We start from the raw sequence: 27,072 nt of genomic DNA, 5'->3' as shown, positions 1-27,072 counted from the left end.
GACTGTCCATTGTCTAAATTCTTACCCTTGGAAATACTGAAGAAAAAAAGACATGGCTTATTAAAAAAAATGAGCCTGTAGAATGACATAATGACATTAGGGAAACCTGAATTTATGGTCCAAGAAGGAGTCAACTAAAGAGTGTGATATTTACTTCATGTTTAAGGGTAGCTCATTCACAGACATAATGGTCCCATTCATTTTAGTGGGTGCTGAATTGAGTCTACTATTTTATTTTTTTTATCACTGTCGACTGTCAACTTCCCTGATTCATGCATTGTCTTTGGGTGCACAGAGCCTGCTCTTGAATTCAGAGGAAGCTGGAGGTCTGCCTCTTTAGCAAAGTCTCCTCTGATTTCAAAAGCAGCTGTGTGATTGCTTTGCCAGAATTTCCTCTGTATTGCATCAAATGACCCTGAAATAAAAGAAAGAAACAAGAACTGTAAGTAACACAATTGGAAATTCCCTGAGCAGGTTGGCTGTCCTTCTCAATGAGCTTGGCAAGCCTGAATTTCATTTGTTCAGACACTTTCAAATCAATGCTATTTTGTCTGAATAATTAAGCTGCTTACTCAGGCTTGAGAAGTGCATGGTGCTAAATTCTTGCATTTTTTTGGGTGAACATGAAGAGGCAAAGAGGGAGAAACAGATGGACTATGCACCTGGAAAAATTTTGGTGCCTATAATCTGGTGCCATCCCATGGTACAGTGGAAGTTTTTGGCTCAGGGAAACATCAGGTGAAATGAAAGGCCCCTGTTAGCTCTCTTGTGAAGGCTGGACTCAAAATCTCCATGTTTTGTGCATTGCCACCTACTCTAAGGTCACTTGTGAACTGACACTATGTGGCACAGGAAAGGCTGCCTTCCAAACTTGGCTAATCAATCCCAACACCTACCTAAACATGATCAATCAAGAACCAGATGAGAACTAGGGAATCCGTGAATTTTCTTTCATCAGTTTGCACTAATTCAGTAAAAGGAAAAAAGCAGAACAAGGTGAATGGCTAACAAAATCATACAGTAATAAAGAATGAAAGATAAAATAAAGCTGTAATTAGTAACAGTCTAATAGTTTTACCTGTTTGCATTTTTTCGTGGTTGTTCAAATTCAGTATTCTTTCTCTGAGAATATTATTAACGATGAGATCAATTTTTACTTTTTATTCCATCTGGTTTTTCTTCTTATGTTCACCCTTCTTTTATTGTGAGGGAAGAAAACTGCAGGCAAATTAAATTATGTCATTGAATAACAGCAATTTGGTTTTTAGAATAGACTTCTGGAGGGCTCTGGGGCGTATCAACAATGTCCTAGTCTAAGAAAAAATTAGATAACACCACTCACAGCCTTGTCCTGCTGAATTCAGAGTACCTACAAGGAGGCAGATTTGCCAGCTTCTCCCTGAACAACCTGTTTCTCAGACTTCCTTTTGTTCTCCTAGAAGCTCAACTTTTTGTTTATCATATTCCTCACCAGTTTCAAATCCAGCTGAGGTCTGGCTTCCCCAGTTTCATCCAAGCAGTCCAGAAAGTTCTCCATTGCTCCCAAGTAGCCCTCCCAGCCTCTACATCCTCTGCTGTCCATCTGCTGTGCCTCCGTGACTTCCCACATGGCAACCTGGGAGGTCCCAGTGCACTGGGGAAGCTGTTTTCAGCAATCAGCTTCCCCTTCTGGGCCCCTTTTGCTGTCTTGGCTTTCAGGAGACACATTTCAGTTGGAGCTGTCAAAAAGGTTGAGGCAAATATTTGTTTTGTATATTTTGTTCTTCCATCTTCACACTCCCAAATCTTTTTCAGCAAGATATATGGGGTAAGGTGAAGGCTATCAAAGCAATCTATTTCCACAAGGGACTTTTTTAGCATGATTTTTCTTTTGCATGTGAATAAAATTATTACAGTATATTTATATTTTTTTATCTTGTTGTTTTTGTCTGGTTTCTTTTGCCCAGAATTTTGGAGCAGTCACCATGTGAATTCTTTAGTAGCTTCAGTAGAATAGAAACTGTATTTTCCAGCTTTAATCCAAGAAAGATATTTTGATGTGTTTACAAGTGTCATAGAAGACATTGGCCTAGTTCTAAGAACAGTAAATGTTAACACTACTGCTTGCCCATTATCATATTTTTATTATCAAAAAACAATTCATCCAAATTACTTAGTGGTAAAGACAGTGGTAAACTATGAATTACTGTTGTCATAGCTACACTGTATTTTGATACAGTAGATTTGTTCATTGAAATAATAATAAAATAATTTGCTCTATAGCAAGTATGATGCATATCTTAAATTACAATGAATTACTTATTGCAATGAATATCTTAAAATATAAATACAGAGCTCCTGACTCCTTTTTAAGTGCAGTGAGTAGAGAATACTACTGTTTATTTTAGGAATTTCCTGTGTCTGCAGTGCTGATTACACTGAAGTGGGAATCAATGACAATGTGCCATACAGGAGACTTTATTTATAGTAGCTTTATAACTGATCTAAAGTGAGACGATAGATTTTGATACCCATGACCTTTAATAGAAAACTCTCTGAAGAGAAGTTTCCAATTTTCTCCAAAGTAACCCCTAGTGAAAGTCCTTTGTGTTTTAAACTTTGTGAGGCAATTAAAATAATGACCTATTCTTGGTTTCTTTCTGTCTCAGTTACTTCTGTATCTTGTCTATTCAGCTGACAAAACAGAAAAATTATTCAGAGAGGTTCTAGACATTTACCCATTTCTGCTTTTTATAATATTCTTAAGTGCAGCATGTTTGGGGTTTGAATGTTTGCTTTTCTCTCATTGACCTATTGCAGTCCAGTGGTTGTAGAGGATATGACCAGCACATGTGTTCCAAAGTCTCCTCTTCCACCTCTTTACCAGATTTATTCTTGAAGAAAATGGAGTAGAAAAGTGATATAGGTGATTATTACGCTTGGTTTTGAACTCGTGTCCCTCAACTCACTCGGTGGTACAGGGATGAAAAGAGGGAAACAGAAATGCTTTGTCATAATTTTGAAATATATTTAGGCCTAAGCAGTTCATCCTTAAAGAGGAAAAAGTCTATAGGTATGTCTTAGTTTAGGGCAAATTAGGAAGGAAAACTCCAAATGGGGATTTCCCCAGGGAAATGCCCCTCCCCACCAACTGGTCTGGGAAAAGGAAAAAAAAAAAAAATTCCTTGGGGAGAATGGGGAGAAGTGGAAAAAGCTGTTTATTTAACAGAAATTGAGTAATATTAAATAATAAAACCTCTCGCTGTTCGATGGGATGGCAAATCTAAGAAGAAAAGTCCTTTTCATGTAGTGTAGCTCGGCTCGCTCAGGTTCTTATCAGTCCCTCCGTCGCTGGAAAGTGCCGAGGCCCAGGCCCCGGTGGGCCACAGGCGTGAGCTCCCGGGGTTTGGCTGGGTGTTCAGTCCAGAGCAGGCTTGCACAGATCCAAGAAAATTGGGAAAAAACAAACAAAGGTCCAGGGAACTCCTCTGCCTCAGCTAGCTAGAACTAACTAAAAGCCAGAGAGAAGCTCTGTCCCGCTGTCTGTCCGTGCTGCAGACACCACAGTCCAGGAGCGGGATGTGTGGGAATGATGTTTTTCCTTAACACAAACTGCGCGCCTCTTCTTCTCCCTCTCTTGCTCTCAAAGCCAGTCTTAAAGGTGCAGAACTTAATATATAACATAAACCAGACGATTGGGGATACCAGTATCATAAAGTCACCCCAGGACAAGGTATTACAAAAAAAAAAAATCATAATACCAGTGGATAATCTTCATTCTGGACATTCTGGAGTGAAAAGCAGTAGGAAAAAATAGCTTAGAGAGGGTACAGGGAAGAGAATATGTGTAGAATGGTGAAATTGAATTAATATTTCAGAACAGATCATTGTAGCATCTGAACAGTGGGATAGAAACTAAAAATAAATGCATCTCACTAAATGTATCTATTTGAAATGTGATCTGTTAACTAGTCAAATTAATTAAACCACTGAAAATCTCCTCACATGTACTATTTCTCTACAACTAAATAGGGTATGAAAAATTCTGACCCTTACTAAACAGTAGTTCCCCCAGGTTGTTTATTTTTAAATCAACTCTTGGGGTTTTTATTCCTCAATATTGGCTAGTATTGAAGGCAGGAGGTAAGAACTACCTGAATTACAGTATGACTGGAAATTGTTGTTCCAGTGCCTTCATATGCCACATTTGGTCTCTTTATCCTCTCTGTCACAGGTAACTATCTTACTCCAAGAACAAGAAAAGTAAATTCACTTGGCTGTCCCACATCTCTAAGGAACCTGATGCATGAGTGGAGTAGAGAAGAGGCAGAGAGAAAAACTCCAGAGACCTACAGATCATCTGGCTGGCAGGGTAAGTGTCCTGTCATCTCAACCATGTGTCTTAGTCAGGTACACAATGAGTGAACCTGCTTTAAGCATTGCCTCAGGAATTATCTATCCAGTAATTGTTGAGAAAAAGGAGATCAAAATGTGTCATATTTCCAGGACTGACTGGTGCCTCACGTGCATTCAGAAGCACTAAGCCAAACACCTCCTATTATTCAGTATAAGCACTGAACATGGATTTCATAGACAGGCAGTTCTGTAGAGGGAGGAGGGGCTTAATGCACGCTGTGCTGTTAAAGCCATTTTCAGATGTGGTATGTGAAACAGAAATATCTATTACTAAATCAGTTCAAACTCTTCATGATTCAAACAGAGATCCAAAAGAGGAAAGAAAGAAAACTCATTTTCCCTGTGCTGACTGTACTTAGATCCCTATTCTTGTTGGCTTGTGTTCCCTGCTTTTTGTAAGCAACCTTTTCTTGTTTCCAAAACACAATAAAAAAATTTACCTAGCTGAGAAACAAACATGCAGTAGCCTTATGTGATAGTCACAACCTGATTAAATTATCCTTTTTTCTTTCTGGCTTTGCCAGTTTCAAAAGGTGGTAGAAGCAGAGACTGTAGCAGGTTCTGGAACATTTCCTCCAGTTCACAGCAGTGAGTCAGGGGTTCTGTCAAGTACCAGAAAGCAAATGTAAGGGAATCAAAAGCCAAATGTACAGAGGATGACTTATTTTTCAAAAGGATGATACAAGTAGAAATGGACGAACATGGCAGAAAATATGACCCGAAGATTACCTCAGCGTTCTCTGGCTGGTGGTTTGTGTCTCTGCAAAAGACACAATACAGATGTTGCCCTCCTCCACTGGAGTGGCTGGTGCTTCCCCACTGTATTTGGTCCTGCATATTTCTGCACCCTAAACACTGGCCAGGCCCCATATGCTTCAGTCCCCTCTGCTGGGGTGAAAAACATGAGTACAGCAACCCCATCTTCCCTGGAACTCAAGCCTAGTCTAAATTGTTTTTTAGAAAGGAAAAAAAGCAGCTGAATTACAGTTTTGGCTGTGTGAAGATCCACCCTGGCTAAGAACCATAAGACAGCTAACCAAAGCCTACAACATAATAAAAGAAAATAAAAGGCACTCCAGAGCTTTTCCTTCAATTCCAACTGCTCTGTTGCAGGGGAAGCAAAACGTAGCAGTAAAACAGTGCCTTTACAATTCATATTAGGTGATGCATTCAGTATATTAGACTGTTTTTCGTAGCATATAAGCAATATTCTGATTTTGATGAAAGTCTGCACTTTCTGACTCCACATTCTTCAAGGGCATTTCTCTAAATGCAAAGGTTGTCTGGATTTTGCCTTATGTTCCCATTAGAAGAAGGAGAATTTTGCTATTTTTGCTTTGTGTTGTGCTTTGGGTTACTTTGTTTTCAGTAAGTACTCTTCTAATGTGTTGGAAGATGACCTTGGTGCACAGAATTTTTACAGAAATCAGGTAATTCCCTGGGCCACTCTGAACCCAAGAGCAACAAATAGCTCTGCTCTGTGTTTCTGGACTCTAAAATCCATAGGAAAAGGTGTTCAGATGCTGATGAGACACTTTTCTGCTCTAGCAGCTGCTTCTTGCCTCCTTGTGGAAAAGGCAGTGGAGCAGATACTGCCTGGGGGCACAGGTTTGTCCATACTTCACAAACAACAGTGTCTTCTTCAGCAATGTTATTACACTCTCATTTTAATAAAGTATCCTACTTTTTAAGCCACTGCTTATTTGGCCCTTAGTTTTCTACTTTATTTTATACAGTATCTGTGCAATGGAGATGGGTTTGATATGTTTTGACACAGTGATGTCACTAAATGAGGGCCAGTGTGACTGAGAGCACTAAAGGTGTTCAGTCAGATGTCAACACAGCTGAAGATTAAAGTTAATAATCTTTTTATTCTTTAAGCCATTTCTATGCATATTGCTTTTGCAGTTCACACATGAAAGAAATCAACTTCAAATTCAAATCTTGTTGAAGCTTCATGAACATTACTTCAAGAAAATAAGATGTTGGCAAATGATTAAATGTGTAATTAGAGGTTTCACATTTAATCTTGTCACTGTAGTGATTTATGGTTTATTATTTTGTCTAAGTAATGCACTTCTTCTCTAGTGTTTTTTTTCTTTCCCTCATTGTTGTTAGTGTCTGTATTATTACAGGAAGGAAATTTGTCACAAGGACAACACTTTTGTTCTGAGCTGCAAGATACAGAGGAGAGTTAAATCAAAGCATAGAGGATGCAATACACTTTCCACTGCAGTTGGTGGGAGAATTGTGATGTGTTTATATTGTTGGGCCAGCAGTGCTTTAGTTGTGAGAACAAAGGGCAGGATGTAGCCTCTGTGCTTCTCTGCTGTCTTATTTAGGGCTGAAACAGGTGTCTTCAGTGGCCAGTCCCAAGAAGGGTCAATAAAGCTAGGGAGCTGGGACACACAATCTCCCTCTGTAGTGCATGCCAGAATTGGGTGTAAACCTGCAAATGCAGCAGAAGCAGCCTTGAAATAGCCCATAGCAAAGGCTGACCAGAGCCCAGTGCCTACAGGCTGTGGAGTCCAGGCCCTTCTCCAGAGGTAGGTCCCCAAAGCAGGATTTTTTAAAAGGACTCATCAGGATTTGTGGTCACCATAGCTGCCCAACAGATATGTGGGACCTTGTTGCTTCTGTGAAACCAATGTCTCTTCCCTCCCTTTCCAAGCTGCCCAGCCACTGGGCAGTGTTATCCTCTCTCTCCTTTCTTCCTGCTGCATGAAATTTGCAACTTTGCTCTGGCAGGGCTGTAGTATGTCTAGTGAAACAGCTCCAGATCCTGTTTTCCAAACCAGCTTGTAGTTCTGCTGGAGAGGCGATGTTCACACTGCCTCAGGGTGGGGAGAGCCTGGAAATGGGATCACTCACACTCAAGTGAGTGTTCCAAGTTACGCTTGTGTAGTACAGGATACTACTTCTTCCAGCTGCACCATAGAAAATAAGCCTAATCTGAGATTTTGGGATTTAGGTGCTGTATCAGGCTCACAAGGGCTCTTGAACTTGGGATGAACATCTTGTTGCTGAGGTGCAGTTTTTTGTAGTACTTCAAAGCGAAAGTGAGAATTGAATTTTTTGGTGACAGTTTTCATATGTAGACGCGTAAATTTTTATCTGCTCCTAACTTGATCTTCTTGATCAAGAACCCACTTAAAGAAATAAGATTTATTCTCTTACTAACATATTGTATTAAGAATCTCATCTTACAGTAACTTCACACAAGTGTTGTTTCCCGACTATTGTGGGATGAAATAGCTTAGATTTTATTTCTGGTTGGGAGTTTGAATACACATTCATGTTAATTTCACCTAGTACTGTTAATGTGAGCAAAAAAAAATACATTGTCATCTTCACTGTTGTAACCTAACTATGACTTATAGATGCACTTCACAGCAATGTTTAACAGAGTTTAATTATGTTCTGTTGAAGGTATTGTATTTTACATTCTCCTTACTATTGTGTAATGTTATTGTGCTTCTTCATATTTTTTGTCTCATTGAAAACACTGGTGCCATTTCTTTTAATCCTCTACAGCAATTACGGTAGAAACTTCCAAGAGATCTTTATAAAATTGTAGCTGAATAAAAAGTGTAAAAATTATTTTTCTTGAGAAATGGTTGTGTAAAAAAGGACTTCTGTTTTGTCTTTAGTATGTCGCCTTGTCCTTTGAGCACGTTTTTCATTGCCATAATATTTTTCAGCTATTATTGCATATTTTTCATCACTGTTTGCATTTTTTTGATTTAGGTTTTGGTTTTGGTTTGTTTTGTTTTTGAGGCTGATATTGATGTCTTTTGAGCAGATTTTGTTTGAGAAATGTTTGTTTTAGGAAAGGAGTTGAATTAAACTTATGATTTTTCCCTGAGTTATAATAGCTAGTTTAAGATCTGGCAATCCACATGAGAAGTTCCTGTTGCTCTACTCAATCACCAGACGTTTAATTGGCTGTTTGGCATTTTTCCCTGCTATTGCAGTCCACATTTGAATCAGAGGTCACTCAAAATTTCATAACAACTTTCTTCATATCTGACTAACTTCATTAGTGATTGGTTATTATCTCCTCTTCAGAATAATCATTAAATATGTGCAATAAATCTAGGCACACAGAATTACTCTGTTGTACCATCTTATGCTGATGATACAAAACTGGGGGGCGTGGAGACACACCTGAAGGCTGTGCTGTCATCCAGCAGGATGTTCAAGTCTGGAGAGTTGGGCAGAGAGAAACCCAATGAGGTTCAGTAAGGGCCAGTGCAGGGCCCTGCACCTGGGGAGGAAAAGCCCCAGTCCCAGCACAGGCTGGGCTGTGACCTACTGGAGAGCAGCTCTGCAGAACAGGACCTGGACCTGGGAGTCTTGCTGCATGGCAAGTTGACAATGAGCCAGCAGTGCCCTGGTGGCCAGGAGGGCCAGTGGGATCCTGGGGTGCATTGGGAAGAGTGTGGCCAGCAGGTCAAGGGAGGTGATCCTGCTCCTCTGCTCGGCCCTGGTGAGGCCACATCTGGAGTGCTGTGTCCAGTTCTGGGCTCCTCAGCACAAGACAAGGGGGGAATAGAGAGGGTCCAGTGAAGGTCACAAAGATGATGAGGGATCTGGAGCATCTCTTTTATGAGGAGTGACTGAGAGAGCTGGGGATGTTTAGCCTAGAAAAGAAAGGACAGAGAGGATCTCATCAGTGCATATAAATATCTTAAGAGTGGGTGTCAAGAGGATGATGCCAGATTCTTTTCAGTGGTTTCCAGTGGCAGGATGAGGAACAATGGCTGTAAATGAAACCACAAGAAGATCCACCTCAACATGAGGAAGAACTTCTTTCCATTGAGGGTGTCAGAGCACCCTCTGCCCAGGGAACAGGCTGCCATGGAGGTTTGGAATGTCTCCCTCTCTGGAGACATTCCAAACCTACCTGAATACATATTTGTGTAACCTGATTTAGGTGACCCTGCCTTGGCAGGGGGGTCAGACTGGGTGATCTCCAAAGGTCCCTTTCAACTTTAACAATTCTGTGATTCTGCGATTCACATCTTGCTGTTATTTAAAATCTCCTGGTGAAACTCATTTTATGGTTTATTTTATTACAAAAAATAAATGTGGTATCGGCTACCCCTTATGCTGCTTGAGATTTCTAGTCTTGCATTGTGAAGAAGAGGTATAGGTCACCCCACAGTCAAGGTGAATGATCCTGGTGGCTTCCATGGGTTTTTAGATTTGCATGAGTCACAGTTTAAAGATTTCAGCACTTGTCTTTCTTATGAGAAGCTTCCAGAAAAGCACTGCTATGGGCTGCCATCCATGATATTTAGCTCTTCTGCTTAGGAGTGAATAATTTATATTTTGGAACCCTCATATACATGCATATTTTGACAACACTGTCTGTTTGGTTTTTTTCATTTTTTACACAAATTCCTGCTTTTCACAGTAGATTGAGCAGCTTTTGCTGCTTCTGAGCCATAGAAATCTAGTGTGTAAATTCATTTGAGCTTAAGGATTACTACCCTTTTAGTGTTTATGATCAAAAGTGTTAGCAAGATCCTTGGGGCAAACTCCTTAACTGGAATGAAATAGCATGGGCTATTTGAAGTCAACTGGTTCAGCCATTCCAATATACAGTAGAAAGGAAATTGGCCTCTGGTCCTTATGCCAGTGGAATGTACTGGAGTTTTTACATACAGTGCTAGCATACAAAAAAGTACAAAATTTGGAGGCAGAGTATATTTTCTGCTGTCTGCCTGATTCAGTATTAGAATCACAGAAACATTAATGTTGGAAAAGACATTTGAGGTCGTTAAATCCAACCATTAACCCAACACTGCCAAGTCCACCATTAAACCATGTCCCTCAGTGCCACATCTACAAGTCTTTTAAATGCCTGCAGGGATGATGACTCAAAAACTTCCCTGGGCAACTTATGCCAATGTTTTCAGTGAAAAAATATTTCCTAATATCCAATGTAAACTTCCCCTGCTATAATCTATAAGTGCTTGGGTGGTCCATAATAGAATCTCACCAGGAATCTGCCCTGTTGGCCTTCCCTCTAAACATTCATAAACATTCAACCCATCAATAAGCTCTAGACAGTCAAAACACTTCCTATCATACAGGGCTACCCCAGCTACCTCTCCTTCCTTGCCTATCCCTTCTTAAGAGTTTATGGCCATTTTTTTTTTTTTTGCACTCCCTAGATGCTACAGTGTTACATATGCCATATTTAAACTTAAGAACTAGAACAGATATTTTCATTGACTAGGAAATAATGTGTGAAGTTTGAGGCCTGTAATGTAGACCCAAAAACTGCAGCTGAGATCCCTGAAAATGCAAGTTCAAAGCAAACTTTGCAGCTCAGATTGAAGTCCTGTTTAGGTAAAATGGTCCTTTCTTATCCTCATTGTACATATTTTTGCCTTTTTAGCACGGAAGTGTTATATTACAGCCATTCCTTCAGAAAACTTGGGCAAAAACTACTTTCTCTAGGTCACAAGGAAGAATAGCCACAAGGGAAATGTGCTTGTTTTCTAAAATGCATATATTCTATTGTGCATTGCTGAGTAGGGAGCAAGCAGTTAGGAAGAGCTGATTCACTGAGATGGTTATGTAGAGGAGAGTTTGCATTCTGAAGTGAATTTAATGTGAATTTTTTTATTGCTTACATGTTTCCAGGCTGGATTTTTCCATCACAAGAACCTCAAGGCACAACAGCCTCAGGGCCCAAAGCAGAGAGTTTTTCTGAGCGGGGATAATCACTTTTTTGATCACTGAGTTCTTTAGGAACTTTGATAGGTATCACATGAAGTTTCTGGATGAAGCACAGCATGTGCAATTTGACTTGATGGGCAGAAACACAGGGAGGTGGGCTGCTGCCCTGCACCTCTGACATGGCGTCAGGCAGACCTGGTCCTAGGGTGAAATATTCACAGCTGGTTTCTGCCATTTCAAGCACAAGACAACAATGCATAAGAGCTGAAGCTGTTCCTGTAGTTTTCTCCTATTCTACTATTCTGTACCCTGATATATAATGTATATGCTTATACATATATAATAAATATATAGCATATACTTGCTACAAATCAATAAAATGCCATTCCCAAAGCTGCTGTAGTCAGACTGTCCTGGAATGCATAGCAAGGACCAACTTTCTTGTAGTACTGTAACCTACCTAGGCTGAGGACTTTTAGCAGAATGGGATGCACTCAGAGAGCAAAATAAGTGATGTTAACTTTAACAATTGTGTGAAGTACCTTGAACCTCATGTCCAGATTTTCAATAAAAACCCTCTTAGAAGTATTATAAACACTTCACAAATATTACTGAGTTAATCTGGATTTAAGGAAGAAGTGTAAGTGTACTGGAATTTATCAAAAGGTCACAGACCTTTTGATTTAGCAGAAAGGCAACATTTCTCTTCCTAACCACCTAATCCATACAAGAGAAGACTAAATTTATTTCCCACAAATCAGTGACAGCTACTTCTTATTGCTTACCTCCCACTGCATCTACTTTGATGAAATAATTGCACTCACTCTTGCTAAAATATTAGCACGGAATAATTAATATTTGCATTTAAAGCAGCATGTGCGTGTGCTTTGTAGTTAATACTATGTTAAAGTGGAAAATGTTATTTCATTCACTGTTTTTGGCAGCCAAATGTTGCTCATAGAACTACATTATTATGTTACTCTTCCAATTGTGAGCAACAAAAACGCTTCTGCTTTGCAAGACATATTGGGGTACAGTTATTTAGCATCTTTTGAAGATTGACAGCAAGGTAGCAATTTCTCTATGGTATTTTTAAGATTTAATATATATAATAATGTTTTTTGATGGGTGTGAACTGAGACTAAAAAGGATGGCAGCTTTTTTAGTGAGGCTCATTCCTTTTTTCTTGTTAGACACTTTTTTTGAGAGGAAGGTGGGAAGTAGGTAGGGCAAATGGAAGTCCCTGTGGAATTTTTGAGGCTGAATAGAAGAAAAAACAATTCTGGTGAACTTCATAGGAGAATGACTGGTTTCCTCACTTGTGTGATTGCCTCCAGCTGTTGTATTTCAGAGGCAGTAAAACTTATCGACAAGCAAAAATAATCATTTGGAGCAATAAAGATTGGAGGTTAATGAAAATGAGAAGCAACTTAAGTAAATGAGGAAAGCCAGTGGGAAAGGCCAGAGTGACTGAAGCAATATATTCAAGAGAAAAAAATAAATTTGGGCAATGGAAAGAAAGAAAATTGGTTTGATGGGACTTTTGTTCCCATAACCTTTTGCATTTATTCACTGTTTTGTCTTTATGCATATAAACAAGCCTCCCACCAGCCTGTGTGTCAGTGTATCTGATTCCACTTAATACATTAGATTTTTCTTCATGCTTACCAAATCTTTTTAAGAAAAGTACTCTAAATTGAAACCCAAAGTAATTTAAATAGGGTTTTTTTTGTTAAAATGGTGAGCTCCTTAAGTAGGCAAATAAAAAATCCATATCTTCAGTGTTCCCTAGCCTTTTGGCTTTCTTTTTCCTCAAGCAACCCAGGACTAACCTGGGAGATTTTACTGACTTTAAATGCATTAAATATATTGATCTGCAGAAAGCTTCGGCGCCAGGCTGTCTGTAGCCTGTGTCATACGGTCAGAAAGGAAATGCTACTGATTTTGTCTACGGAAAAAAACAAAATGAAAAACATTATCCTAGGTTCAGATTACTGTGAAAGCTGGAGAGGGCAAGGGAATAGGATAATAGCAGCTGTATTGCAATTATGGGGGAAGAACTTGGCTAAGAGCAGCAATGATTCATTTTAGCATCTCAAAAAACATTAAATGTGCCATTTTTGAAAAATCATTTGTTCAGAAATAACCTATGTATCCACCACATCCTTACTCACCAAGTTCAGCAGCATTTTAGAGGGGATGCTTTGGAGGGATATCCTTTCCTAAATATAATCATCATATTCTTTCTTCATAATGAGGTTTGCTTGATGTTAATACAGTCTTCTTTGAGTTCTGGACTAGTTTCAAGCTGTGAGTGGATCATATAGAACCACTCCTATTTATCTTTTCTATTTTGGTAAGTTGCTTAGGTCCAGCAATTTGGCCCCAAGAGCCTCTTAGTGCTTAGTCAGGTGTGAGGTTAGTTACCCAAACACACTGCCCCTGCAATTACAACTCACACAAACTGTCAACCACCATCTTCTCACAGAAGCACTGAGTCAAGGCTTCATCTGCAACACGGATTGAATCATTGCTGCTTTCTGTCATAGAGTTTAGCTAAAAGTAATGGGACTCTGGTCAGTGAAATCAATCTGGGTTCACCCAAAATAGTTAAAGTATATGACAGGTGTCGTGAGCCACTTCCTACTCCATTGAATAATGACTTTTCCCATCAGCAATTGCCTGAATTAACTTGTTCTTTAGTCAAACTTAAATGGGAATTCTAAACGCCTTAACTGCACTGCACAAGCGCATCCCCTTGGTGGTGGTATCCACCACCACCTTAACACCACACTAAACCTCCCTATTCCCACCAGCAGCCACCCACAAGTCCTTGGTCCCTTCACATTTCTGCTTCCCTGCCAGACCATAGCTGAGCTATTTTCTGCATTTTGCCATACAGAAGAACATCTTCTACCCGTTACCAGCAATCCTTGCACGTGCATCTCCCTGTGCAGGTTTCATGCAGCCACAGGCACCTCAAGTCCCTGCCTCTTCCCTCCTGAACACAGTGTAAAGCAGTTCAGGGAGTACCAAGAGGAATGGCAGTGGCATAGCACCCTTCTCCCCAGTAAACCACATTGGATCTGAAGATTAGGCATGTTTCTGTGTGCTGTCTGCTCTTCAGATATGGCAGTATGCTTGAGGTTTCTGGGATTTAAAAATAAAAAAAGTTGCTGTATGAACATTCATCCTTTTTTTTTCCTAAAACATTTTTGTATTACTACTCTTACAGTAGTCCAGACCTCAGTGCAGAGATTGCAGCTGGTTTATGTTTTTATTTTAGTTAGTTTAAATATACTCTTAAATAGTATACGGTCTAGCCTAGAAAATTTCCTTAGGAATCCATTTTTCTGAATGTCAATGCCACCTTCACAGGTGCTGCTGCTTTGCTTTCATTAATTCTGATATTTGATTATCCTCCCAAAGAGGAGAAGAACCTTCCTGTATGGCCCAGGTGAAATGTCTCTTCTCATTACAGCCAGTTCTTAGCTGGTGCCTACCAGGCGGTACTGGGGATTTTTTATGCTGTTCAGCTCTGCTCAAGTGAGACAAGCAAACCCTTTTGGAAAGGTAAACCTGCATTGCAAATGAAAGTAGTGTGTGTTTCCTAGATTATCCCTGATTATTAGTTATGGTAAATATATATAATAATTTATAGTTTCCTATAGAAAAGAACTTCCTAAAGGAAGTGTTTTACCAGAGTTGTCTGTGTTGTCCTTCAGCTTTGAAATGAGACATCATATAGTAAGGGTAGTACTGGGGTGTATTAAAGTTATTTTCTGTTGTATGGCTGTATGGCATTCTTTCTGTGTTAAATGAAGAGGGATTGGAAGCTGTGTTTTTCCTTTTTTGCTGTTGGGACTGAGGTGATTTAATTGCAGAAAATAACAGGCCTTAGTCTCCCTGGCACTAGTGTCTTAGGGCAAGGTGAAGGCAGAAGGGGTTGAGATGGGGAGAGAAGAGGAGGGATTTGAAGTTGTTCAAGAATTACTTGAACACTGGTACTGTTTGCTCTTTGATCAGCTTGACCTCTGCTTTTTAGTAGAAACTCAAATTGGGAGGGTAAGATTGGAAGGGACCTCCTAAGTAATCCTGTCTTTCCCCTTGCCATTACAACTGCTGTAGTAGATAAATCTCTGAGAAGTTTGTTATAGCAGATCTTCAGTTTAACAGGTGTTAAACTGTTAACTGCTTAAAGTTTAACCTTTTACAGCTGTCTGCTCCATAGCTGAGCTTCTGTGAAAATTGGAAGCCTTCTATTTTTTTTTACTAAGGCAAGTTCAAAGTTTATTCATATTTATTTTACTGCTGGTATTGCCTTTAATCTTAAATGGTTTTGCCTCTGTTGCATGTGAAAATTCCTCAGGTTTTATTTTTGTGAGAGTTGACAAACTAAGGTCTTTGAAATGTGTCTTTTCAAATAAGTGAGGTGGAGAGGTAGGTTTTGTTGTTTGACAATTTCAGTTAGGTGTTCTGTCTACTTTCTTCATTTTTTTCTATTTTTCTTGTTTTAGGACGTGTAAAACTATTACCACTCAGCATTTCAAATTACTTTTCCAAGAGTTTCTACAGAATCGATGCTTCCTAATACAAAAACATTTTTTGATACAAAAATTTGGGCTCTCCTATGGAGACAGAGCTCATTGGTAGCTTGTAGACTTCTTGAGTAAGGGGAGATTCATCTTTCCTCTTCTCTCCGTGTTGGAAGTGGCCACCTTGGGCTGTCTGCATTGTCACTAGAGAGAAACAGGGTGAGATTAATCTGACCTATTTCAGTCATCCTATTTCAGATAAAAGGAATTGCACCCTAAATCTCAGAACCATTGAAGCCTAAGGTGACTTGCATTGATGAGAATTTCTGTATTTTATCAGAATTATCTTACTTCTGACCGGCAGATTAGCTCTTGTTTATAGTGGTAATTCCTGTTGGTGTCTATGGCTGCATGGGAACACACTTTAATACAATCTTACTACATCTCAGTTCTTGATGTGTGGTGTCAAATTACAAAGACAAAAGCTAAGACCAGCTTGTACTAAATGGACTTATTTTCTATATATTTCTGAAATAGTTTTGGAGGACTCATTCTGCTCTTAACCTTGCAAAAGGTAAAGAACTTTGAACTTCCTCTAAGACTTGAAAGTGGGAGTTCAGTGTTGGCAAAACAGGAGTCTCTCAGATTTTTTTTTTTTTATTTTTTTTAATGACTTCTGTTAGATGTCAGACAGGGCAGTGGGACTTGGCTGCTGTCAAGAAATAGGGAGGCAGATTTAGGACCCCAGACAGCATAAAACCTTATTTTTAATGATTTTGGTAGAAAAATGCTTTCTGTTATCTCACCTACTAAATGATATTCAAGTAATATTATTGAGGACCTAGAGCAGCTCAAGAATTTTCAAGCTTGGTCAGTGCTATGCAGACCTTGAAGAAAGTACAAAGATGTACAAAATGCTTGAAGCCTGGTTTTCAGTTTTGCACCGAAGCCAAAGAGAAGCTTGGGCTTGTATCGATTTAATGTTCTCCATCAATCTTTTTTCTAAGGAGGCAGCAACGTCTGTAAAGTCTTACTGAATGACAGTTACTCAGAATTATTTGTAACAGCCTGTTTGGAAATGTTTCATAGCTGTCTGCAAGCCTTGTAAGTACTATATCAGGGAACATGCTAAAAGCTAGTACAAAGCTATATAAAGTGGCTTCTCCAACACACGTCCTGTTAGTCAGTGGTGGTCATAAGACCTTATGAGTCTACTTGTATTTTAAAATTTGTCTAGCCTGCCACTCTGCCCAAAGTGGAATTCCTCACTCAGAGGAATGACTGGTCCTTAATTCAAGAAATATTAGTCCTTCAAGGCTGAAGGGCAGTTCAGGCTAAGGAACACTTTCCACTTTGCTGGGGAAAGGGAAAGCATTTCCTTCATTTGCAGTCAATGTCTGTTCAGAGCTGCTCTGACACAGAGAGGGGAGATGGAAAAGAGGAGCAAATGCAGATGGAGCAAAGCCCATGGGCCAAGGTGGAACAGACAATTCTGTTCTGTGGTAGGTGCATTCAAAATGCATGGAAATGCTGTTATTACTAGGAAATGTGAAGGGAATGAAATTCCATGGAAGTGTTGAAAGAATTTAGGATTAGGTATTTTGTCTGGCTCACAACATCCTGGGTAAGTGGAGGTCCCACTGACAGATTTGTCTACCAAGGTACAAAATGAAATGTAGAGCTTTTGTTGTGCCACTTTTTAGGTTTTGAAATATTGATTTGTTTATTTTTGAGGCAGAGTTGCACTTTCTGAAATAGTGATAACTTTCATCTAATTTACATCTGCTGATATGACGGCTGAACATCATCTTGATGGCTTCTGAAAGGGCAAAACCAATTTTATTGTTGAGTCATCCTAACTCAAAACTCGCTCTGCTGTTTGACTTGGTATGCATGGGCATTGCTGTGCAATAGTTTTTGTGGGATCAGAGCTGATGGATGCTATCCAAAGTCTGTATTCCCACTTACAGGCAGCTGCTAGAGCTTTCTCATGTCACTGCAGAATTTCTCTACTTCTTTATCCTCGTTGTTCCCATAGTTGTAGAACTGAGGAATTGTTTTTAGGGTAGTGTGGTTCATATAATGCTATGTTTCTGCTCAATTTGTAGACCCTGTGTAGGATCTTGTTAATTGCCATCACCACCCATGTAGTCTAATGATGTTCTACCAAATTCATACGAGTATTTTCATTATCATTCATATCACATTTCACTATCACTTCATAACATACTTTTCACAGTGATTCTATTGGCAGCTTATTTGAAGACTTATAAGCCAACTAAAAATGATGAGAGATCATTTTGTCTCGTTTGCCTGTACCTGCATGAAAGCTTTATGGGTTGCTGAAGAGTAACTGTTCAGCAACTGACAGAGAGAACCGTTTAGTTCATTTACAACTTAGACTTGTGGGATTTCGGTGCAATTGTACGTTTTACCTTGGGAATAATATCTGCTGTAATTATGAGTGTTGTATGGATTGGAGTCTCCCAGGATCATAATGCTGGTATTATCCATCTCTTCTCCAGTGTTATCTGTATTGCAGTCCAAGCACCACTATCTACCCTTCAGAAGACCACTTTTGAGGTTTGTCTTTGATAAGACAAGCCTTGACCTTGAAGCCCTTTTCCAAACCTAGAACACTGTGTTAGGAACATACTGGCTTTGTTTTGCTGGATTTTAAACAACTTAGGGAAGAGAAATTTAGTTTATTAGTGAACTTGTTTGGTGTGTTCTTAAACTAGCTCTAGTCTGAGAGTCATCCTACTCATTGTGAGGCCAATTTATAACTGCTGGTTTGTGTGATATTGTCTTAAACAGTGAAGGTGAAATACTTTCCTTGCTTTATGTAGATCAAACTCTATCAGGTTGCTTTGTTATACCCCCTCTCCTATGGTATGAGAAAAGGTGCTTCCTTCACACCCCATGGACAAATATAACAATATGGGCTCCTTGCTGTATTGGAATCACCACAACTCCTACTCATCGATGTAAAATCACCTGAAGGGGAAAAAAATACCTCACAGCAGACATCTGAAAAAGGGAGCTGGATACTATCAAAGCTGAAATGCATACTTCAGGATGTATTTATGTAGGTTCTGTAGTACTGCTCAATTTCAAACTTTTGGGATTTAAAAAATTTATAGTATTTTCTGCAGGTTATGTATGTGTAAATTCAGAATCATTTGTCTATATACATATATATAAAAATACAGGCTAGATATGTAAACTGATATGTCTTTTATTGAAGATCTCCTAAGACGTTCTAAGTCTGACCGTGTGAGTTTCTTCCTTTGGTCCTCTAGCAGCCTCCCCACAAACAATATGCTCTGCTTCTCTCTTGTGGACTCTTTTTCTTACCTTTGAATTGCTGGAAAGTTGCTGATACTCCTCAGGCAAGAACATTGTGAAAACTAATGCAGCTATGAAACACGAAGGGAGCCAACCCATTCTTTTATAAAATACAAGTAATAATTTCTTGCTGACAGAGATGAGGATAAGGAACTAAAATAGGTACTTCAGGGGTAAAATATTTTGACTACTGAAGCTTTTAAGTGATGAGTTTAAGGAGATGTAATAGAAAACCTATTTGCAATAAGGTCTCCAGACATTTTGCAAGGAACAGTGTGGATGATTCTAGTTGAGTTTTATGAAACCATTAGACATTTTGAAGTGTGTAGTTTTGTACTCAAAGAAAAACAAACCTTTGGATAGTTCAAAATTAGTTCAAGTCAAAAGTGCTATTTTCTGTCCTGAGTCCCACTGATTAAATATAGAAGATGTTGGTCAAAGTATTATGACATTACTGAAGTATTTCAGCTTTTATAAAAGAGTGTTTGGCATAATATCTATTGTAAAATTTCTACCCAGAACCTTGTGGTTATAAGATCAACTGTCTAATATGAGAGACAACTGTTGCTGACAGTATAGGCTGATTAAGCTATGTGATTAGACTACATGATACTCAGATTTTTTGATTTATTTACAAATATAAATAAGTGTTAATCCCTATTTTTTATGTATATATATATATATATATATAAATGACTAATTCTTTGAAATGTTGGTTTGGATATCAAAGATATTTTTAACTTTCAAATGGATTTAGTATTCATAAACTGTACATTAGCTGAGAACAATATGAGTCCCTTGCTAAAAAGTTTCATTAAAAATTAATAAGAAAAATACATTCTAAAAGCATGTCTAATATCAAAGTAGAAGATAAGGTCTGGGTTATTTGTAGTACATGAAACTTCTATGTGTACTCTCAAGTTTCTGAAGGATCACCACATGAGAGATTACTTACTAAATTGTGGTATAACTATTGTTTAACACTTCCTTCTGATTTATTGTCAAGGGTTTTTTTATCTCCTCAAGATGAATTGGAGTATAGGATCTACCTCTGAAAACTTCCAAACAGGAATAGTGCTTCCTCACTAAAATATATATCTGCTACTTTCTTGTTGTAATCAAGGCATCATAGGTTTGGAAATGTTAAATGCAGATTTTGTCAGAGTAAAATTACAGGATTTTTGTCAGAATCTTGTGATTTAATGCCAGCTGTCAACTAAGCCCCATCCAGCCACTCACTCAGTAGCCCCCAGTGAGATGGGGAAAAGAACTTATTAGACAAAAATAAAACCAACCTCACTTCAAACTTCTAAAGGCCAATACAGCATAGTATATATATGTGGATTTTGGAGCCACAGAAAATCTCAAAATGCATATTTTTTGCTCTTAGTACTCATAAAGGGTGTTTCCTGGAGTTTCACAACCTGCATGTGTCCTTGCCTACATCAGTCAAAACCATACCTGCATAAACAAAATGTTTGTTTTTCTGTTCCTTTGGAAGTCCCGTGACCAACACTTAGGAGCTGGAGTTCTTTTATTTTGTCAGTTCACAAGAAAAGATGGTATCTTGAGAATGTATGTACCAAGCAATGGGAAGTTAGCACCTGGCTTTCACTACATTTAATACAGTATGCCATGTTAAAAAAGACTTTTCTATCAATACCAGGTCGTGGTGACCCTAGTGACTCTGAGAGTTTTGGTTCATAAATGTTGTTGTATGAAAATTCCCTTTATGTTGCATGGTCTGGTCCCATACCAGTTTTTAACTCCAAAACCTTACTTTTAGAAATGCTTCTTAAATGACGGGTTCTGCTGAACAGAAATAGATGCACATTGCTTTGCTAGGAGGAAGACAAACATCAGTACCTCAGCTTCACTGTAGAACCTAGAGCCACCTTTTGCTCTTAGAAATGTAAATCTCTTTCAGCTACTAACGATGCCTTTGTTTCATGTTTGTACAAGGTCAAATACTGTGGGGTCTGGGCCTGTGATGAGGATGTCTAAATGCTGTGGTGTATAAACAAAAATGGTTATGAGTGGAAATTTCCATATTGGCTGTAACTTAGCCTCATTCCTAATGGCTTGGTGTATTGAAAGTGTTCATCCTGTGATTCTCAAGTCTAAACATGTGATTCATATATTTCTTAGGTCATAACAGTGAGTGACTGGCTCAGTGCAAATCAGCAGACCTAAAGCAAAGGAGACCTTTTATGAGAGTAGGTTTCCAGCTTGTTTAGACTAAGCAGGCAGTCTAGGGCCTTTCTCAAACTAGCCACTGCCAGTTTCCTTCCACTGAGGGAATGAGAGCTCTCAACAAAATAAGAAATTTATTTTTTTAGTGTATAAGTTGCATCCATTCTACCATATCTTTGCTTTTCAATGAGCAGCTTGGGACATGAGAGAGAGTGTTAAAATGTATTACATTTTTCCTATAAGACCCTGAAAGAAGATATAAGGGGAAACAAACAGATCAGTTTCAAACTTAGTTAAGGCAGCAGTTCTTAGCAAGTATGCGGACAGGTTGCATTTGGAAATAAAGCGATGGGTATTTTTGGTGTCTTTTGGTTTTGTTTTTTTAACAGGTGCTATATATTATTCTTCAGGGCCTCAATAAAGTGTTCACATTTCTATTTTTATTCTCATTTTCAAATACCAAGAAAACAATTGCAATCTTTTTCTCACTTCCCTTCTGGCATTATAATAATAAATTTCCTGGGCAACTTCTGAGATAAATGTAACAAGTGTTAGCACATAGCTATTAAATCTTCTAAGACTGTGAAATAGCTGCTCCTGTCTGGCCATTTGCAGCCTTGTAATAAAACATGTTTTAACTACAAAATCTATCAAAGGTATAGAAAAGTCCTCACATTCTCTTTCCCCATAGTACTCCCTTTTAAGCCTCAATGTACAAGATAACATCAATGTCAGCTGTAACTCTAGATTTACAATCTATGCACAATTAAGAGTGTAATAGATTTATTTTTTTTCTGGTTTCAGTATGGGACTCAATTGACACAATCTTTGCTGTTCCATACTAATTTTGATAATTGTCCAGGATGAGATCTAGAGCACAGGTGTTTTCAATCATGTTTTGTACCTCGTATTATAAATTATTGCTTGCTTTGGTTTAAGCTTAGAATTTGTTCCACATTGTACTGTTTAAATTTTATTCTCTCTACTGTTCGATCTGTTCTGCAATTGCACACAGCACATCTTTACCACAAGCACGCAGCAACTTGTTATTTCTAGCCCATTACTCTGCATAATGCAATGCATGTGATTATGACATTTTGGAGACAGGAAACAATCTAGTGCTAGTTTGAGGCTCTTCTGCTGGGGAGGTTTTTCCCTTCCATTAGTTCTACTACAAAGATGATGTGATTTTCAAAGCAGTAAAATGAGGATGTAGATGAGGAACTTAGTCCTGCTTTATCTTCAGACATTGCAAACCCATTATTCACTTACACATCTTCCTAAAAAAACGTGGTCCACTAAAAATGTCTCTTGCAAACCTAAGAGTCTCTGCTAATTTATTTGAATTGAAGTTCCTAAGACTTTGGGTTTTTTCATCCTGCATCTTCAGATTCACAGATGTTTTATTACAATGCTTTAGTTCCTTAGGGCAAGCTGAACAGTTGTGTTCAATGTTATCTCCCAGACTTTCTTGCTTTCCTGTTCTCTTTTGCCTTTGTAATTGAGAAACAAGATACTTGCTAAATTTCTCCAAGGGGGACTTTTATTTTACTAATAATCCCATTTCAGGAAGCTTTAAAACTATGTTCCCATACTGTTCTGTAAAGGAGTAATGTGAGTATTACTGAAACCAAATATTTTGCTGAATTGAATTTCTCAAGTCAGTGTTCCATTAGTAAATTGAATAATTCGACACTACCTTTTGTCTTTTCCTAATGCATTTGTTAGGCCAGATTTTGTGTGGAGTGGGGTGCTGCTGTTCTCTAAGAAAGTAATTTTATTCTTAATTTACTTTATTGGATGAATTAATAGAGTCCTACCACTGCACACTGTTCCCTCTCCTTCCTGGCAGTAGCTGTATCTGCTCTAGCCAGATGTGCGGCGCCGCTGCCCCTGCAGAGATCTGAGCCATCTGTTCTGTGTCACTTGGACATACCATCATTTCTTAAATAATTATGTGGTCTTAATAACTATTTTAAGATACAGTGTTTGACATAAGCTGCAGGCAAAATAGGTTTCAAGCTCAGGTTTTTGGCATAGAGTTTTGACTCCTTTATAATCACAGCAGTCAATTACCTCTCCAGTAAACTTGATATTTAATAGTCCAGTGAAGGAACAAGTGTGTGCTTCTCACACAAACACAAAAGTAAGAAAATGTCTGGCTTTTCCCCACTCATTTTCCTTCCTCATTCTTCTTAAAGGGCTTAGGCCTAGAGTAACAGCCTGATACCTGCCTCTAGCTGTGAGCACTAGGCCTGGGTTGAGGTTCAGTGGGATTACAAATCATAATAGTGATTTATCTTGCTCTTCTTACCTCCCTCCTAGCTGGTGTGTGGTGTTAGGTGTTTTACAGACCTACAACAGTCTCACTGATGAGCAGAGTATTTGTTTCCATCTCAAACAGGGAGAAAAATATTGGTTTCTTAGTGCTGCAATGTTGCAATTTCCAGAAAAGTAATTTTGAACCATTTCAGGGAGTATAACAATGTATTAGTACAAACTTCTTGACAAATTGTAGCTTGGGTGCTTGCAGAATAGAAGACAAAACAACACTAGATTATAAAGAACAGAGTAGTGCTGATGCTGAAGTATTTTTCTGTTGTTAGAAATAAATTATTTGGAAACATTTCTGGAATGGAATATATCAATCTTGATTTTGCTCCTATGGTGTTGTGGGTCCATGGATTAAACACTGAATATTCCCTCTTGTTTATTCCAGAACTGAGCAATGAAAGAGCCTCAATGTGGTCTGAATTGTGGCATTCATTGGAGGTAACCCCTATGACTTGCTTCTAACTTTGATGCCTTTAATGCACCTAATAAGGTGTTCTTAGTCATCTTATTTGCCCGGAATGGCCCTAAGTCCTGAGTAAAACCTCTAGGTCTGACTCATTATATTGTTTAAAGTAATTCAGCAAACTAATGCTGATGCTAGTTAGATCTCTGCTCACATAGAGCCTCACAGAAGAGCTGAGGCTGGAAGAAACCTCTAAAGATCTTTTGCTCCAATCCCCCTGCTCAAGCAGAGTGTGAGAGCAGGTTGCCAGACCTGCTCACACCTTAAAGCAGGACAGGATGCTGCTGGAGTTTTTTGCCATGTGGGTACACCTCTGGCTTGTGGTCAGCTTGTGGTTCACCACACCCCCGAGGTTGTCCTCTGCAGAGCTGCTTTCCAGGTGCTCCGTCTCCAGAATGTAGTGGTGCTTGGAGTTATTCCTCTGCAGATGCAGGACTTTATACCCTGCCTTGCTGGGGTTAATTAGATTCCTCTCTGTCCAGGTCCTGTTGAATGACAGCACATTTCTGCTGAATAGCACAGACTAATACCATCTGGTGTATCAGACACTCCTCCCACTTTTGCACTGTCTGCAGACTTCCTGAGAGTACACTGAATGTTTTTACCCAGGTTATTACTGAAAGTGCTGGCTGCATTGGCTGCAGGGTAAACCTGTGGGGTACATTACTAGTGACATTTCTCCTGCTGGACTTTGTGCCACTCATCATAACTCTCTGGGTCTGGCAGCTCCACCAGTTTGCCATCTACCCCACTGCCTGCTTACCTAACCCATACCTTGTCAACTTGTGTTATAGGAGCCTGTGTCAAAAACCTTACTAAGGTTTAGTAAGGTATTTTACTAAAGTAAACAACATCCACTGCTCAAACAAAATCCACCAAACTGGTCACCTCATGGAAGATAATGAGATGTTCTGCATAATTTCCTCTGCATAAATACAGGTTGACTACCTTTGTGCCCTATGTCTGTTTGAAACTGGTTTTCAAGATAAGTTGCTCTGTCACCTTCCCAGGGACTAGGCTGAAGCTGACTAGCCTTGAGCCCAAGTGTGTTAAATACTTCCTCCTCTACACAGAGCACAGATGACACCAAGTGTTTTGACATTAGAATATAACCAATATATAACCATCAAGTATTTAGGTGCAGTGACTCATGTTTTTCTAGCTGGATTATTCTGCTCTGAGACACAGCACTGTGGACCAGTTTGGTTTGGCAGCAAGTAGGCACTCTACAAAAGGGAATTATGGTTGTTCCTAGCATTTGATATGGTAAATAGCATATGGGAAACAGGCAGATTTGCCATTCCTGTATTCATTATGACATGTTCCTGTTCCAAGAGAAAAAAACAGTAACAGGTTGTTCTGACACTCTGGCCCTGTGTTGTTACCTCTGAGCGTGCAGGTCATCCCTGCTGCAGAAATGGCAATGGGCCAGTGAGGTTTCTTTGTTTCCTCTTTGTTCCTGGCTCTCACATCTCAGTCTTGAATGTTTCCTGCAACTATAATTGGTAAGCTGATGTACTTGAAGGAAACTTCCCTTCAAGTGGAGCATTGTGCCTCATTATAATTCATTTCTAGCCCATTGCAGCTGTTCCTCATCTTAAAAATATGGAATCTAGTAGTCTTCTGGTGAATTATGTTCCTTATACAGTGAGGGGCAGTTGGGGGTGGGGAGAAGCTTTTAAAGGCAGCTATTTCATCTGTGCTCACAGTTTTACCACAGCAGCATGCTATAACATAAAATTTAAGAGGTCAGTAAACAACTTGGCAGTAACTAAACAATTTAAACAAAAGCTTCTCCTCAGTATTTGATGATTGGAGGGAGAATCAGGATTCTATTGTTTAATGTGTTACCACAGTTGCTCCATTTCTAAAGAGTTGTGTTTAATAAGGATAGTAACTCTTGCATTAAAATGGCAGGCTTTTTCCCAGATCATTGTAGAATTTCTTTTTTGAAGTTGACTGTTGATGCATTGCCACTAATGAGTTCTGTATCCTCCAACAAATGTTAAAAATTGTGTCTGCACTGGGGAATTTACAGCTGAGTTGGTTATGCCCCAGTTTTTAACAATTAGCATCAACAATTAGAAAGATCTATGATCTGCATGCAACTAATGAAGGAACTGATTAATATTATTTTTCTCTTTAAGGCCTTTATGTGTTCTTTTCCTGACCTAAAAATATTTTACGGTATCCAGTCTATGATAAAACTTGCTTTCATTAGAGGAACACTGCTAATAAAATGATGTAGCTTATTTTATGCAAAAAAGCCCTCCTGCATGTTAATTATTAGACACATGATTGTCTTGTTTGTTTGTACTAGATGGTCAAGACTTTATTGGATAATGCTATAATTTTCTAACAGATGGATGGTACATTAACAAAGTACATGGATCTGAATTAATCTATTTGCATCTCCTCCTGCAGTGATGAATTTCTAGTTTCTCTTTAACCATATTTGAGTAAAATTTAAAGATCTGTTTCATATTCTGATTATAATTCAATCAGTTGGATAATTTTTCTATAATAAGTGAATTCATACCAATAATAGATTTGAATTTTGGCATAATAGGCCATGTTTGCTTTTGTAATTTGTACAGGAAGACTAGCAAACATCATGGACAAAAGTAAATATCACTGGTTTTGGAAACAGCCCTACAAACCATTCCCAGTGAAACTGAAAATTCAGCGATGTTTGACTCTGAGGATTCTGGTCTGACCCTTTCCTGCTGTTTCACAGTCTTGCAAACACACGTTGCTGTGCATGCAAAGGGATTTGGGGTGGTATCTGCTAGAGTAGGGCTGAACATGGAGACAACAGCAGGACACCAAGTGATGAGGGGCTCAGTCAGGGCGGGCACTGCGGCAGCACCACGCCTGACCAGTGACCACAGCCCTCACAATATCCTACAAGCACACCAGGCCTTCATCTTCTCCACCCTGGGAGCACCGTGGTGCCCTGTGCAGAAGGACCAGACAGTGATATGGGGCAGGTTCAGAGCCACTGATTTCAATTGGCTTTTTCAGCTCCAGATTTTGAGAGAGCAAGTTTGCTGTCAAGTGGCTCAGGAAAGTAGTTAGTGCTTTTGCTTTATTTCATATATGTATGTGCAT

The 27,072-nt window shown here is 39.0% G+C and overlaps 1 protein-coding gene across 11 annotated transcripts in view; it reads left to right on the top strand.

The window, feature by feature from the left end:
- Positions 1-27,072, top strand: part of LOC102109397 (poly(rC)-binding protein 3-like) — a 505,286-nt gene that overhangs the window by 99,030 nt on the left and 379,184 nt on the right. For all 11 annotated transcript variants that reach the window (XM_088065654.1, XM_088065665.1, XM_088065659.1 and 8 more), the window contains exon 2: positions 4,214-4,351. The gene's annotated coding sequence lies outside the window, so the exon portion shown is untranslated. The remainder of the gene's footprint in view (positions 1-4,213; positions 4,352-27,072) is intronic.

The sequence above is a fragment of the Pseudopodoces humilis genome, chromosome 1, assembly GCF_049639895.1.
Source record: "Pseudopodoces humilis isolate 2021_Gansu_Grassland_sample_001 chromosome 1, ASM4963989v1, whole genome shotgun sequence".
Taxonomy (NCBI): Eukaryota; Metazoa; Chordata; class Aves; order Passeriformes; family Paridae; genus Pseudopodoces; species Pseudopodoces humilis.
The sequence above is the reverse complement of the archived record's forward strand: the minus strand, read 5'-3'. Positions and strand labels throughout refer to the sequence as shown.